The following is a 6,885-nucleotide window of genomic DNA, read 5'->3' as shown; positions in this document are numbered from 1 at the left end:
TGGACCTCAGAAAGCATTAAGTGTCCAGTCACTTCAATTTGTGTTGAGAGTTTAATGCACTAGGCAAACTGTAGTAGGATTTGGGTTGTATTTACGACAAAAGAAAATGTAGCACTTTTTTTAATGATGGTAGCTGTAGGTTCAGCTCAAGCATCTTCTACAAAATTGTATCTTTCATATCAGATTTTATGAAAGTAATAAGTAGACTATTTTTCTGATTTCAACTCTCTCTGACCCTCCAGTCTCAGTCTACTATCAAGAGTTGTACAATATCAACTACAAAATAAATAAAAAATTTAACTAATCCCAGATTTCATTTAGTGCCTTTGAAAGATCAATCACTATTTTCTAAGCTTATTTACATTCTGTCACATGCAAGAAAAAAACCTTGTTTTTATTAGCCAGTCTTTTCACTCTCTCCAAGAACTCTCAGTTTTTTGGATGAAAACCACAGACTTTTGGACACAGTTTGTGCTGGATGGATCCTGAGTTATTTCTACTAGGAACCGCTACAACTGATAATCTCCAACAGAAAGTTTTGTTCTTGAGGGTTTTACTTTACTGTTTATTTTTTGGTTTGGTTTGGGGAGAGGGAAGCTTGGGTTTTTTTGTTTGATTGTTTGTTTGGGGGGGTTTGCTTGTTTGTTTCTTTTTGTTGTTGGTTTGAGTTTTTTTATGTAACTGAGTCCAGTCTAAATTTAGCTGAAAATTACTTATTTTCACTGACTGGAACTCTGAGGAAAAACCTTCTTTTATGTCAAGCAATTTACTACTTTAAATGTACTTCCTGGACCTCATGTGCATACCAAGTTCAAAGGACTGAACTGTAACAGAGGGCACTTAAAAGGAAGAGACCGGGGCAGCTCCTAAATGGATGCCTCCGGAGAAGCAGCTTCATGATTGCCCTACTCTACCACTATGGGAAGACTTGGGTCCTTCTTGCCCTGCATGAGTAACACAACCTGGACATAGTCCTCAGCAGTGCTTATATCCAGCCACTGAAGAGACAGAGAGACAGTGCCTGATGTAGGGAGCAGCAGGGCCTCACAAACCCTATTCTTTTGCATTTCCTTAAATGCACAGCTCTTGTAGGAGTTCAAAGGGCACATGAGGACACCGAGTGCAGGCACAGGTACAACATATTGATAGAGAGGGCCAATCCCAAAGACTAGTTCCTTAGCATGGCCTGATATGAGCAGCACCACACAGCTCTGGAGCACACTGCAAGGTAAACACGCATAGCCCAGAGCATCAGCTCCTCTTAAGCAACATGCAACATTTGCTAAGCACTGACTGCCTAGAGCTGTTTTCTTCCTAGTCCTTCTGTTTTCTCTCATGTCGTTCCTCTGCCCCACTGTGTTACCCCTTAGGATGGGTGCCCAGCACCCTGAGAAATGCAGATACATATAAACATAAGGAGCTTTTTCCCTTCTTCCATGACAGCAGCAATGATGAGGGAAGGGGCTCAAATTCCTGAAGCCTTTCACAGAGCTAGGGAGATATAAGCACTTGGTCCCTCAGAAGTGAAAGCACAAAATTGACCCTTTGGCATGTCACAAGCCTCAGCAGCAGCTGCTGCTGCTCCCCCAGGAGATTCATATTCCAAGCACCAGCAGACAGGAGGTTGCATGAAAATAACCAGAGGGACTACAGAACTGGAAGGAAGAACAGGCACACCTTGCTTCAGGCACCCACCGCAGCAGTGAGCTCTGGCTTATGCAATTTCTATGTTGCCCATCTATGTCTAGCTGTCCTCAGATATTGAGTGGGTCTTGAAAGGGCACGGCAGAAATCCCCTCACTCACGCCATTCAGCCATTCAGCCATCAATGATCAATTCCACAGAACTGCCCCAAACTGTTCCACCACGCAAAGAAACTTCAGATTCCAGTTTTTTTCCTCTCACTGCATTAGTAAAAAATCCAATAACCTGGAGCATTTACCTGGATAGTTCCTAATACCTCTTAGTTAAAACTGAAGTCTATTCAAAACACTTAAGAGGGTACATGTGTAAACAAAGTAAGTTCAGAATGATTTATCACAGGAAACAACCCTCAAGCAGCTTGTAAAACATAACGTGGATAAAATTTAGACAGGCAGTCTCCAGCCTTTGCCAGACCTACAGAGCCCAGTGCCAGCCCCTCTAGGCATCCCATGTAGTGGAGGGGCCTGCCCCTTGCTGCCCTGATGAGAACCTTGGGAGGATTCACCAAATGCCACCACACTGCTGTCACTGCTTGGCAGCACCAAACCCCATCCTCAGGCAAGAAAAAGAAACAATTCTGGGATCTCTGTGGATCAGCCCTGAAAGCAGCAACAGGAAGCACAAGAGCCTGGGATGAAAGCCTGCAGGACCAGCAGTGGTGTCGAAGTCTTTGCTCCAGTCTGAGAGGGAAAATGGCTCACACTTCTTATCTGAGGGGGTCTCCCAGGCGTAAGCATGTGTAAACAACTGCCCCTGATAAGTTAATGCAACATCACAATCATCAGAAAGGAAAGCATACATGTTCACATAAAAGTATTGTCCTGAGATTTTCTTTTCCATTTTGACCAAGGTTTTAAATAAACACATTAATCTTGTTCAGTCAAATTAAATAACTCAACAGTGACATCAGTATGAGTCTGAGCACTATTGTTGCTAGTGGGAGAGTCGCCAAGACTATGTGTATAAAAGCAAAAGCCATGCTTTGCAGACCATGTGATGCAGATAAGTACATTGCACAATTTCCTACCAAGCTCCCCCCAGCTTCTTCTGAATTCTTTTTTTCCCCAAACTCAACTGACATACAAAATACAAATGGTATTGAATAAATTAAGCAGCTTTCAAATAATATTATCAAAACATCCTAGTTTAATGTTACTAAATTACACATTATTGTATATTATTCAGCAGCCGTGTGTTCCTAGGCTGAGATACTCCATTATAAAATACTTAGGGGGCCACCCTGCTCCGTGGCTGTAATAACAGAGATGTCAATTCACAAATTAATCTTAACAATTTTTAGGACAGCAGTTGCTTAAGATGTATGCCTTCTGTAACAGATGATTTGCTACTCAGATTTCCAACATTGAAACGTTTCAAAATCATGCTCGATGCATTTTCTCTGCTGACAATTCATGGTGTTTCTTGATGCGCACCACTTGAGAGTGGCAGGGAGGTAGGGGGAGAAGTGTTACAGTTTTGATCCATATCCCCACCACACATATCAAGCCCTGGGCCATAGCATGATGGAAGTTCTGGACTGGTTGCCTTCATCTCCCTCCATGACAATACGACATACTATCATCAGTATGAGTCAGGCATCACACAGGGTACATCCCTCACACAATACGCTCCCCTGGGACTACAAGGATGGCTTTGTCTATCTGTCAGGTAAGTGAGGAGTCACCAGGAAACATGGACACCATGCTGTGAATCTGTATTCCATCACCAAGTTTAGTGTAAGATCTGAAGCTTGCATTAGGGGAGAGAGACAGAAGACAAACTTCATGTGAGCATGGAACCATCCTTTCATTTCTGTGGTCTGCAGCAGGAGAAGGTGAGACTGAAAATGCTTCAGCACAGTTTTCTTCCATTCTCCCTAAACATATGATGCCTACCTTAGCTATGGCTACACTAGTGCTGGGGAACATTTCTGGGCACAGGAACCTGATTATCTACAACATAAATTATTACCGTAGTATCTAGAATGGCTGTGGTCTGTGCCAGTAGCACTCTCCTAAATAACTCCTATGTGCAGTTCAAGAGTTAGCAGGGACCAGGGGTCAACTCCTAGGAAGAAGTCTGCATAGACTGCACAGTCATATTATTTTGGAAGGTGAGACAGTAATTGCATGGAAGTAAGCCTCTCCATCCCAGCTGGACTCCAAGCCAAGAACAGTACTAGACACATTTATTAGTATGGAAGCAACCTTTCAGTAGAATTTACTTGGCCACATACACTTCTCCTAGTTGTTGACACTCGTATCTTAACTACTCACTCTCAAGTCCCTAAACACATACTTGAGAAAACCGTATGTGTACATGGTATGGACTATTTGACCTAACAGTAAACAGCTAGAAAAAAATGAGCAAAATCAGGCACTGCATAGGGCTAACGCTGGGTGAGTTGAATTAAGAGTCTCACCTCAAGTCTGAAGAACTAAGACCCAGCAACACTGACACACAGTGGAAGGGATGAAGCTACTTTTTCCTATTCCTAAGCCCATTTCTTACCCCCCAGTGCAGAATTGGCCTGTAGGCCCTCAGGTGAACAGAAGAAATGTATTCCCCCAGGAACTTCACTGCAGTAGCTTCCACCATGCTACTGAAGAACTTAACATAGCAAGAACAGACAAAAGCAGATGAAACACCATCACTGTGGGCTTACTGTTTCCTAATCGTAGGTCTTGCTGAAGTCAGAAAGGGGGGAAATTAAATGTGCCCTCCTCTACATCTCACACAGCAGCATGCTGACAGCTGCAGTAGAGAGAGATTTTGGGAAATGTAGACTTTTATTTAAATGTACAAAGGACCGGCTGTTTTGGTGAAGACTTGCATCATCACCTCTCAGCAGAATGTCTGTGCAGGCCAATGCACTAATGAAGTTCCTCTCTAATTCAATTTCCATGAGCGCAGCAGGGGAATTGTACCAGTCCTTGTTAAAATTTCACTCTGAGCTTTATACAGAAGGCAAAAAGGAAAACCACATGGATGCTAGTGAAAACACTTAAAACACAACTGTGTAAAAGCACAGCGTCCAGCCTCCTTCAAAAGTGCATCTATGCATGTGTACATAAGCACAGATGTGTGCAGATGTGTGTATGAATCTGGTCTCAGAATAAAGCTCCGAGACGCTGCCTCCGCTTGGAGCGCCTGGTTGGGTGAGCAGGGAGAGGCATGGCCATCAGTCTGGGAAGGGCTGACATCATCAGTCTCGGTGTCACTGCAACAGCTCAGTAAGGCCACAGAGGGAGATTTCTCAGAGGGTCGTCTAGACATAAGCTGTGCAGTTCTTGGAGATGCACACAGCTGGAAAATGGAGTAGTGAGACAATTATAGCTGGAAGTCTGCTGCTCAGTGACTAAATCACAACAGAACTAGAAAGAAGAAAATTGTTTTAACTCTAACAATGTGAAGAGGGATGCTGTGAACATGCACTTGGTTAGTTATATTTACCTAGCATTAATTCAGTTACTTCTACCTACTATGGAAGAGTGGAGTATGGGAGTTTTCTCAGTATAATCAAGTTTTGATTTAGGTTTCACACGTGCCCAGCTGGCAGCAGCCAGCAAGTACCCAGGGCTGGAAAAGAACATCCCAGGTCACATCATCATTGCTGTTTGCTATGCAGATCTTCCACACCTCAGCAGGGAAAACGGTTTAACATAAATAAATAAACAGAAGGGCCTCAAATGAGAGAGGAACCTCACCAATCTTGTCCCAGACCTGCTCCCACATCCAGAAGCACCAACCCTAGCAGCCTGGTTTTGCAGGTACACAGCTGGGCAGAAATGATTTTCACACATGCACTCACTCCCAAAGAGCAGCGCAGGACCCGCCAGACCAGGGTGCTGTTATGAACCTACTTGAAACCACTGTCTTTTGCACCAAACAAAATACAGTTAATAAATTATTCATTACACTGTTACTGGGTTCTTCCACAACCACAGAAGCTGACACCCAGGGTTTTAATTAAATGGGATGTAAAGAAGGTTGCTTTTTTTTTTTTTTTTTTAATTAAAAACTAAATTTCTTCCTGGTTTGACCCTGAACTGCTCCAATTGAAAACAGCTGCAGTGATAGGAGGTAAGATACTTGCAACTCACATTTATCCATGTTTCACACAGCCCTGGCAACATCTCCTTGTTTATTCCTGTAAGCTTACATGAATAAAGCAAACTTCTGAAACTCATTTTCCTTTTTTTCCCCCAAGTTCTTTCTGAAAGTCCTTCTGCATTGAGCTTTATGTGAAGACATCAAAATCAAAGAGCAAATCTCACAGTGCTTCATGTCCCTCCAGCCACTCATCCACACTGTGCAGTCTTTACTGAACTCACTGCCTCCCAGGTAAAATAAGGACAAAATCTGATACTGGTGCCTACACACCTATGACTTCCAAACAATTTTGCTGATCTTGTGGATTTAATCAAATATTATCTCATCTACTCAGCACCTTCCAGCTTCTCTTGACAGGAGGAACACATATTAGTTGGTCAAGAGAGGTTCTCCTTCCCCTCTATTTTGCATTGGTGAGGCTGCATCTGGAGTATTGTGTCCAGTTCTGGGCCCTGAGTTCAAGAAGGACAGGGAACTGCTTGAAAGAGTCCAGCACAGAGCTACAAAGATGATTAAGGGAGTGGAACCTCTCCCTTATGAGGAAAGGCTGAGGGAGCTGGGTCTCTTTAGCTTGGAGAAAAGGAGACTGAGGGGTGACCTCATCAATGTTTACAAATACGTAAGGGGCGAGTGTCAGGGAGATGGAGTTAGGCTTTTCTCAGTAATGACCAGTGACAGGACAAGGGGTAATGGGTGAAAATTGGAGCATAGGAGGTTCAAGGTGAATATCCAAAATTTTTTTTTTACTGTGAGAGTGACAGAGCACTGGAACAGGCTGCCCAGGGAGGTTGTGGAGTCTCCTTCACTGGAGACATTCAAAACCCTCCTGGATGCGTTCCTGTGTGATGTACTCTAGGTGACCCTGCTCTGGCAGGGGGGGTGGACTAGATGATCTTTCGAGGTCCCTTCCAACCCCTATGATTCTATGATTCTATGATTCTCATTTGATATAAAGGACAGATTCAAGTATGTAAGCTGTGGACCTTAAGACAGTTGCACAAATCTCTGAATACTGTGGATGAACTAAGTGAAAATTTAGTTACAAGAGAAAATTAAGTACCCAGCTCA

The sequence above is a fragment of the Chaetura pelagica genome, unplaced genomic scaffold (genome assembly GCF_000747805.2).
Source record: "Chaetura pelagica isolate M959 unplaced genomic scaffold, ChaPel_1.0 scaffold105, whole genome shotgun sequence".
Classification (NCBI taxonomy): domain Eukaryota; kingdom Metazoa; phylum Chordata; class Aves; order Apodiformes; family Apodidae; genus Chaetura; species Chaetura pelagica.
The sequence above is the reverse complement of the archived record's forward strand: the minus strand, read 5'-3'. Positions refer to the sequence as shown.